We start from the raw sequence: 10,083 nt of genomic DNA on the forward strand, positions 1-10,083 counted from the left end.
CCGTCCGCTTAATGGGGATAGACCCGACAAGAATTAGCCAAAGAAATACTACCTTCAAAGGAGTAATACCTGGCCTAGAGGCCCGCTGCACGGGCTCTCTAGTACTAGAGGTTGTATTCGGTTTTCCCGACAACTTCCGAAGCGAAGAATTAACCTTCGACATCGCTCCATTCCGAAGCGGCTATCACGCACTACACAGAAGAACGGCCTTCGCTCGTTTTAATGCAGTACCGCATTACACTTGTCTTAAGCTTAAGATGCCCGGTCCACGTGGCATCATCATAGTTAGAAGAAACTCAGAGCGTTCCTTATATGCGGGGGAATATGTGGCGGCTCTAGCAGCCGAACACTGAACGACCTCTCCAACCAGAATAAATGATCGGTCGTCAAGACCGCGGACACGGCTATACGAGTCCGGCGCACCAATAGCTGTAACAGCTCAGATAAACCTGACATTGGGTCGATGGATATACCCCATAGGTGGTGCTAGGGGCTTCCCGCATGTAAAAAGGGTTAGAGTTCGGCTTGACCATATTTAGTTTGCATTTTAATGGTTCATTAAAAATAACCAATTTTTCGCACGAAGACTTTCACCTGGGTTTTTCTCTTTTACAGATGATCATCGTGCTACACCCTTCCAGGATACGGCACAACAGAGACACAGGCGCAGACATGCAACAGGGCCCCGCTCAAAGGTTTATTTTTAGATTAAGATCCTGTGTAAACCTTTTTTACTGTCTCTTGTTGCTTCACACCCTCCGGATAGTCAACACAACCGAGAGGGATGCTAGCGTTATTGGCATTTCGTCACGTCAGACTAATGCACGTACCTGGAAATTCAGGGCTCATTATCGAGGGCGTTACTCAGCCCAGTATATGTTGTAAAGTCCGAATACCTTAGGGAGTGTTCGGCGTCGCGAGTTTGGCCTTATATGCATCAGCTCCGAATCATGTCTTTGGTCAATAGTTGGTTTTGTCCAGCTCCCGTGTTTTGCTACCTTACGTTCCGCTATATCGGCTAAGGTGGCACTGGGAGAACTACTGTGATTGTGCCCTGGTTCATCTGGATGAGCACCTCAGTAGAGAAAGCCGAAAACTGACTGTCATGATAAAGCGCGAGACTGGTCAACCACTTGATGACTCAGCAGAATTTTCGTGATTCCTCCGCATTAACGAAGGACCGGTTTCCCGGTCTGTATGTACGCGCACCGTATTCGGATGAGCGCGGAAGTACCAGGGGCTATATAGTAGCCCCGCCGTCAAACTGCTATGGCTAAGTGAAAGTGTTAAAGCTATATAGTCCGATTGCCTTGTTCGCCGCGCTATCACCTCCTTAATGGACCAAGACGTTGGATCAAGTGTGAATACGCACTTTTCCGAACACCCCCGCATTATGTGCGTGGGGGCTGAAGCCGACGACTGCAAACTTTCAGGTTATCTACATACATAAACGGCCGCACAGGAGGCATCATAATACTTTCAGGCAAAAGTATAAACACAACCTTTATAATCCAAATAGCATTGTTTTTACAATTGGGACACATGTCACTCGAACATGATACTCTTCGAGCACTGAGCCTCTATTAAACGAGCGCCTTCTAGGACTTCTTCAAAATAGTGCTCAGACGGGACCTGGCCTACGGCCGGACCTCGGGTTGCAATAGAGGTGGCTTCCATCTCTGCCCAGTATGTCTTAACAAGGGCAAGAGCCATCCGCGCACCCTCTATGCACACCGACCGCTTTACAACGTTGATATGCGGCACGGCACCAAGGAATCGTTGCACTAAACCAAAATAACTATTCGGCCTTGGTCCCTTCGGCCAAAGATGATCCACGACAGACCTCATGGCAAGTCCGGACAGCCTATGGAGCTCGGCCCACTCGACCATTTGTTCATTTAACAGCAGCGGACGCGTTGGAGCACTGAACTGCGACGAGAACAACCTTTCCACTTCATGATCTTTCTGATCTTTGAAAAACTCAGTCGCATCAGTAGCAGTCATTGCCAAGTCCAAGTACGCGTCTGCAGCACTCCATAATTGATCCAGAGGGGCATACTTCGGATCTCCGAACTTCGTCCGCAACAAAAAGGGCTTCCCAGCCGCGATATCTCCGGCTTGACGGAGCTCCTCCTTCGCCGCTCTGATTTTAGAGCGGGTTTCCTTGGCTGCTTCCATGGATTTCTTCAGGTCAGCCGCATTCGCTTGGCTTTCCTTTTCAAGAAGCTCATATCGGCCGGCGGCATCTTTCAGCTCAACAGCCATCTTGGCTATTTTATCTTTGCTCTGGCGATGAGCAGCCTGTTCGGCTCTTAACTCTTCGACCGCCTTTAGGGCGGCCGCATCACTTCTCCTGGCTTGTTCCTTGGCTCGGGCAAGTTCCGCCCGAAGGGTCTCCACGGCGGCAGCTCCATCTGCAGTCACAACATATTATAGATACTAGCATCATGCTCCTCTTAATATTTGTTGACCACACAAAAATACATACCCTGTGCCTCGTCAAGCCGCTTGTTCACAAGCATGATGTCGGCATTTGCCGCGTCAAGCTGCCGCCTCAGTTCGGCAAACTCAGCAGTCCGGCCAGCAACCGGACCCTCAGCCGCCTGCACATGTAAGCAGCGCGATCATTACCTGGGACTATGATCCTCTGTTTGCCGCCTTTGGACAGCAACCAGAGTCTCAGGGGCTACTATCTGTATAGAGCACACCTAGCGTGTACGGTATTGTCAAAATATATATATTACTTTGTGTTGGGGATATTACCACTGGGCGTAAACCGGCCAGGAGAGGCCGGGTTAACCCCATAAGTAGTTCATCTGTATCTGAAGCCCATGAAGACAGACGGTGACGCTTTATGGAGGCCCAGGGCCCAAAGCCGGTTTAAGGCCCGTAGACATAAACCGGCGTTGATATGTAAACTTGTATTGTAAGGTAGAAGTAGCAGAGACCGAGCCGGACACGATTATGAACCGGCCTCGGGATTTTGTAAACAGACGGGCGTCAACCCATGTATATAAGGGGACGACCCGGCGGCGGTTCAAGAGGAACAGACAACTCGAGACTCAGGCAAAGCGTATTCGCTCCCTGGTCATCGAAACCCCATCAATTCCATCACAACTAGACGCAGGCTTTTACCTTCATCGTAAGGGGCCGAACTAGTATAAAACTCTCTTGCGTCCCTTGTCCGCTTTAACCCCTTTTAGCTAACCCGTAGCGATGGCCCCACGACTAAGTCCTTTCTCTAGGACATCTGCCGTGACAAAACCACGACAGTTGGTGCCCATCGTGGGGCTATCGCATGATGGTTTCAAGTTCTTGGAGGGTAACTTCGAAGGACTCAAGGGTTACACTGTGGGCCGGATGACCAAGAGTCATCGCGGCAAGCTCTACATCGACGATGCAGGCTGGGGCCCCGAGGCCGGCTCAATCGAGTACGGGTACCGGGTCCCCTTTGGTGGCATACGCGTCTTCATTGGCAAGATAGACGAACCGGGCCCTGAGCCGGACATCTGCACCGACCTCGTCGAAACGGCTCAGCGTGCGAGATCTGCCCGGGTCAAGCCTGTCATGAAGCGTGCCTTCGTGGGAGTTATCCATGGAGGGGAATCTGAGGATAGATCAGAATCTGGTGGTGAGACCGTCGTTTATTCCAGCGATGAGTCATCGACTGGAGAGACCGAGTCGCTATATTAGTTACAAGATGGCCGGATTGGAGGCTGTTCCGATGGCGACAGTATTTCGGACCCCTTTGATCTACCAAACCGGGTGGCGATCTTCATGGCCGGCACGCAACCAGCGCTCCACTCTTCGACCGCAGCGGCGATGATTTTCGGATTAGCAGCGGCGACAACGGCCGGGGTAGGAGGCCCAGTGCGACCGCCAGCTCAGGTTCTATCTGATTTATTTGACGCGTTAGCAACGCTGATGGCAGAGGTTAACCCGGCGGATCAGGATGTACACAATGCAGAAATCGCGAAAGTAAAAGACCAGATCACCCAGGCCAAAATCGACTTAGCAGCTAAGGATACCAGGATAGCCGCGGAGCGGGCCGCATTGGATGCACAATTGTACCGGATTATGCTGGATCAAAGTCCGTCAAATGAAGTCCTAAAGAGGGGGCATCGATCTCGCTTGCCACCGGTTTATGACGCTAGAAATCTCTTTAACACCCCAGGAGCAGGGACCAGTAATCCGCCGGTGGTAAACCGGGCGGAGGCACCGGGGGCAGGGGCGCCGGTTCAGCCATGTTTGGCGGATCCGCCTCGTTAGAACAACATTGTGGAACCACATGTCCCCACGCCACCGGGTCATTATTCTAACCCGATGGACAACATTGTCGCTGCCGCTTCACGGCTGGCGGCCATCCCTATCGAAGGCGATTCTCCGGCAGCGGTCGAGACGCGTCGGGTTAAGGAGCTTCTTCAGACAGCATTGGTTCAACAGGAGGCTTATTCATATAGTCGCGATCGGATTCATCCACTCCCCGTCCAAGCTGGAGTTACAACAGGCGTATGGATGAACCGGCATTATCAAGCAATGCGCGGAACCGTGATCCGCCCCATGGCCATAACCCGGCGGGTGGTGCTGGTGATGCTCAGGAGGTGGTGGACCGGGCTCGAGCACGTAGAGAGGCCGAGTTAGCGGCGCAACACGAAGCCCGCCAGCTTAGTCCGGTTCGTCCAACCACATCGGTGGAACCAGGAGTTACCTCTAGTTCCTTGGGAGTGCCATGTCTTGTACCAGCATTGCGCAATGTGCGCCTGCCCAAGGTGCCGAATTACACCGCTGATTTATCCCCTGAAACATGGGTCGAAAGCTATGAGATGGCCATGGAGATGCTGGACGTGGATGATGCGGCATGTGTGAAGTACTTCACCATGATGCTAGAAGGAACGGCCCGCACTTGGCTAAAGAGCTTACCGGCTAATTCTGTCAGATCATGGGCCGAGTTGAGAGCCCGGTTTATTCAGAATTTCAAGGATACATGCAAGAAGCCCATGTTCATTGTGGACTTAGCTGCCTGTGTCTAGGAGGAAGGAGAGTCAACAACCCGTTGGGTGCGCCGGGTTTCGGAGATTTTGCACTCATCGGACCGCATCAACGCTGACACCGCAGTTTTAACATTGGAAGGCAATTGCCGATTTGAACCCCTGAAGTTGAAGTTGGGACGGCTCAAACGTCATTGTAATGACATGGGAACCCTCATGGCTGCACTGGTGAAGTATGCCGACTCTGATAGTACCAAGGATCCCGAGTCTGATGATGATAAGACAGGGAAGGGAAAGAAGAGCGGCAACGCCAAGGGGCAGCACCCCAACCCGGTGGGTCATGGAAACGGCGGTAAGCGTAAAGCGGACAACGGTTTAGAATTTGTGGCTAACACTAATACACACGACAAGGGCCAGCGGCGTATGGGTAAACCGCCCCGGCGCAGTGGAATGCCAAATCCTAATCCGGACCGTTTGTCGTATCTGTTGAACCAGCCCTGTCCAAAGCATGGGACAAAGGAGGAACCGTCCACACACCTCTGGAAAGATTGTTACATCATGCAAGAGTTAAAAAATTCCGATTCCTTCCGGTATGATCATGGATCAGGAGGTGGTTCGGGCTCTGGCTCTCATGGGCCGGGTTATGGCGGAGGAAATTCCGGTTCAGGATTCCATGGCAATCAGGGTAATCAAAGTGGCTATAATCATCAGGGCAATCAGCAGCAGCAGCAGTCGGGTTACCAGAGCAACCCAAAGCAGTTGAATAGCGGACAGTATCATGTCTTCACCACTAGCTTGGACAAGCGCGATCAGAAGCTTCATAAAAGGGTGGTGAATGCCGTTGAACTGGCCGTACCCCATTACTTGCGCTGGTCCGAGTAGCCGATTGTGTGGAGTAGAGAAGATCATCCACCCCGGGTTGACAATCCGGGTCATCTGGCTCTGGTGGTGGCACCTTAGGTGGGAGGTTATAACTTCACTAAGGTACTCATGGATGGAGGGAGTAGCATCAATATCCTTTATTATGAAACTTTCCGTCGCATGGAGTTAACAGACAAAAATCTTAAACCGTCCAATACGATGTTCCATGGTGTGGTGCCTGGTAAGTCGGCATATCCTGTTGGTAAGATAGCTCTGGAGGTGGCTTTTGGAGATGAGCATGACTCAAGATCAGAAACCTTGACCTTTGAAGTGGTGAAAATCAGCAGCCCGTATCATGCCCTATTTGGACGGCCAGCTTATGCTAAGTTTATGGCACGGCCTTGTTATGTCTATCTGCAGCTCAAGATGCCGGGTCACAAGGGAACTATAACCGTGCATGGGAGCCGCAAGATTGCTCTGGAGTGTGAAGAAGGTGACGCAGCTTATGCTGAGTCGGTTTGTGCAACGGAAGAATTGAAGTTTTACAAGGACAATGTTGATCCGGCAGATATGACTTCGTTGAAGAAACCAACTACAGAGCATGATCCGGTCCTGAAGTTTAAATCAGCTGATGAGACTAAGCTTGTTGACTTCGTACCAGGTGATTCGTCCAAGCAGTTCAGCATCAGCGCTAACTTAGATCCAAAATAGGAAGGCGCGCTCATCGAGTTCATCCGTGAGAATCGGGACATCTTTGCATGGAAGCCTTCGGACATGCCAGGTGTACCAAGATAACTCGCTGAGCACACTCTCAATATTGATCCTAAGTATAAACCGGTCAAGCAATTTCTCCGCCGGTTCAATGAAGAAAGACGCAAAGCTATTGGAGAAGAAGTAGCCAGGCTCTTGCCGGCTAGATTTATCGTTGAAGTATTCCATCCTGAGTGGTTGGCTAATCCGGTGCTGGTCCTCAAGAAGAATGGCACTTGGCGTATGTGTGTGGACTACACAGATCTCAACAAAGCTTGTCCAGCAGATCCTTTTGCCCTTCCCCGTATTGATCAAATTATTGATGCTACGGCGGGTTGCGAGCGTTTAAGCTTTTTGGATGCATACTCTGGTTATCATCAGATCAAAAGGGCAGTTAAGGACCAGGAGAAGACAGCCTTCATAACTCCCTTTGGAGCCTTCTGCTATGTGTCCATGCCCTTTGGGCTCAAGAGTGCCCAGGCGACTTATCAAAGGTGTGTGCAGAATTGTCTGCATAAATAGATCGGCCGCAATGTTCACGCCTATGTGGATGATATTGTGGTAAAATCAAGGAAGAAGGAAACATTGATTGATGACTTGAAGGAAACCTTTGATAACCTGCGGGTTTATAAAATGATGCTTAACCCGGCCAAGTGTGTCTTTGGTGTACCTGCAGGCAAACTCTTGGGTTTTTTGGTGTCTAACAGGGGCATTGAAGCTAATCCAGAAAAGATCAAAGCCATCACCTCCTGGACTAAACCGAAGTGTATCAATGATGTTCAACGCCTGGCAGGCCGGATTGTCGCGTTGAGCCGGTTTGTCAGTCGCCTTGGCGAGAAGGCCATCCCTTTGTATCAGATGCTGAAGAAAACAGATAACTTCGTTTGGAGTGACGCCTCTAATGAAGCATTTGAGGACTCAAAGCGGCAGCTGGCTAATCCGCCGATTCTCGCTGCTCCGGTTGACAAAGAACCATTGTTGCTATATGTGGCAGCTAACGCTTGGGCTGTTAGTGTGGCTATTGTGGTGGAGCGCAAAGAGGCAGGAAAGGAATATCCGGTTCAGCGGCCGGTTTACTATATCAGTGAGGTACTCATTGAGTCCAAGCAGAGGTACCCGCACTGGCAAAAATTGGTGTATGGGGTTTTTATGGCAAGCCGGAAGCTTAAGCAGTATTTCCAAGGTCATCCCATCATGGTGGTCAGCTCTGCTCCTTTGGGAGATATAATCTAGAACAGGGAAGCAACTGGTCGGATTGCTAAGTGGGCTATCGAGCTCGGGCCTCACGGGTTGAAATGCATGCCCCGAACGGCGATCAAATCTTAGGCACTTGTGGATTTCATCAATGATTGGATAGAGTTACAAGCGCCAGAAGAGAAGCCGGATCATACTTACTGGACTATTCATTTTGATGGGTCTAGGCAATTGGAGGGCTCGGGGGCTGGAGTCGTATTAACTTCCCCACGAGGTGATAAGTTTTGCTATGTTCTCCGTTTAATGTTCCCTTGCACTAACAATGCAGCTGAATATGAGGCTTTACTCCATGGTCTTCGGATGGCTAAGGAGATGAATCTCAGCCAAGTTAAGTGCTTCGGTGACTCGGATCTTGTGGCTCAACAAGTGTCCGACACTTGGGATTCCAAGGACACACTAATGGCAGCATATCGTCGTGAGGTTGACATTGTTGCAGGTCACTTTAAAGGTTATCAGGTGGATCATGTGGACCGGCGGAAGAATGAAGTGGCAGACGCTTTAAGCCGTCTGGGTTCCCAACGTAAACCGGTTCTACCTAATATCTTCCTGGATGTTTTGCATAATCCGTCCGTCAAGCTCCCTGGTGAAGAGGATTTGGTTGTTCCTGATCTGGAGGCTCAGTTGGTGGCGGTTCTTCATGTTATCCCGGATTGGACGGTTCCATATCTGGCATATATAAACCGGGGCGAGTTACTAGAGGATGAAACTTTGGCCAGGCAGATAACCCGGCGGTCCAAGTCCATGACTGTTATCAATGGAGAGTTACATCATTGCAGTGTGACAGGGGCGTTTCAACGCTGTGTGTCTCCTGAGGAAGGCCGTGAAATTTTGCGTGAGATCCACGAAGGAGATTGTGGTCACCACGCTGGTTCAAAATCTTTGGTGGCCAAGGCGTTCCGTCACGGTTTCTATTGGTTGACAGCTCATGCTGATGCCTAGGACTTGGTCAAAAGATGTGATGGTTGTCAGAAATTCTCAAGGCGCGCTGATGTACCAGCTCAAGAATTGAGGATGATTCCAATGACCTGGCCGTTTGCAACTTGGGGGCTAGATATGGTTGGGCCTTTCAAGAGGTCCAAGGACATGAAAACCCACCTTTTGGTGGCGGTTGATAAGTTCACAAAATGGGTAGAGGCAGAGCCAGTTAGTAAGTGTGACGCAGCCACGGTGGTTCAATTCATCAAAAAGGTGATCTTCCGATTTGGCTTTCCACACAGCATTATAACAGACAATGGTACCAATCTGTCAAAGGGTGCCATGAAGGAGTTCTGTCAACGTGAGCACATCCGGCTTGACGTATCATCAGTGGCTCACCCCCAGTCCAATGGTCAAGCGGAGAGGGCCAATCAAGAGATCTTGAGAGGCATCAAACCCCCGCTTATGGTTCCTTTGCAACGGACGCCGGGTTGTTGGGTCGAGGAGCTACCTTCAGTGTTATGGAGCATCAATACCACACCCAACAGATCGATAGGATACACACCGTTCTTCATGGTTTATGGAGCGGAAGCGGTTCTTCCTAGTGACATCCGTCATGACTCACCTTGTGTAGCAGCATACGTTGAAGCTGACAACGAGAAGGCACGGCAGGAAGCTCTTGACCTGTTAGATGAGGAGCGTGACATCGCGGCAGCCCGTTCGATGATTTATCAGCAAGATCTGCGTTGTTATCATAGCCGCCGGGTTAGAACAAGGACCTTTCAAGAAGGAGATTTGGTGCTTCGACTCATCCAGGATCAGACACATATGCACAAGCTATCCCCCCCTTGGGAAGGACCTTTTGTGGTCAGCAAGAATCTGCACAACGGGTCATACTACCTAATTGATGTTCGAGAGCGCAAAGACTCACGTAAATCGGAGGAGGAGACAAACCGATCGTGGAATATTGCTCATCTTTGGCCCTACTATACTTGAGCTACAGGCTCTGCTTATGTACATATAATGACATTGTATATATTATGATCAATATAATAAACCGGAACCTCAGCTAAAGCGGGGTATCTGTCGTTTTCTTACATCATGTGTGGTTACATGGAGCTTACAAAGCGGCGTCCGGTTTACCCCTTGATTCAACTTCTCAAAGCTTGATATTAGATCACGTGGGGGCTTGGTCGTATCTGAACCATAGCTACACCTCTTGATCGGCGCAATGCCACAACATCACTTGGGGGCTTGGTTGTATCTGAACCATAGCTACTCTTCTCGATCGGCGTAATGCCACAGCATCATTTGG

This window comes from Aegilops tauschii, chromosome 5 (assembly GCF_002575655.3).
Source record: "Aegilops tauschii subsp. strangulata cultivar AL8/78 chromosome 5, Aet v6.0, whole genome shotgun sequence".
NCBI classification, from domain to species: Eukaryota; Viridiplantae; Streptophyta; class Magnoliopsida; order Poales; family Poaceae; genus Aegilops; species Aegilops tauschii.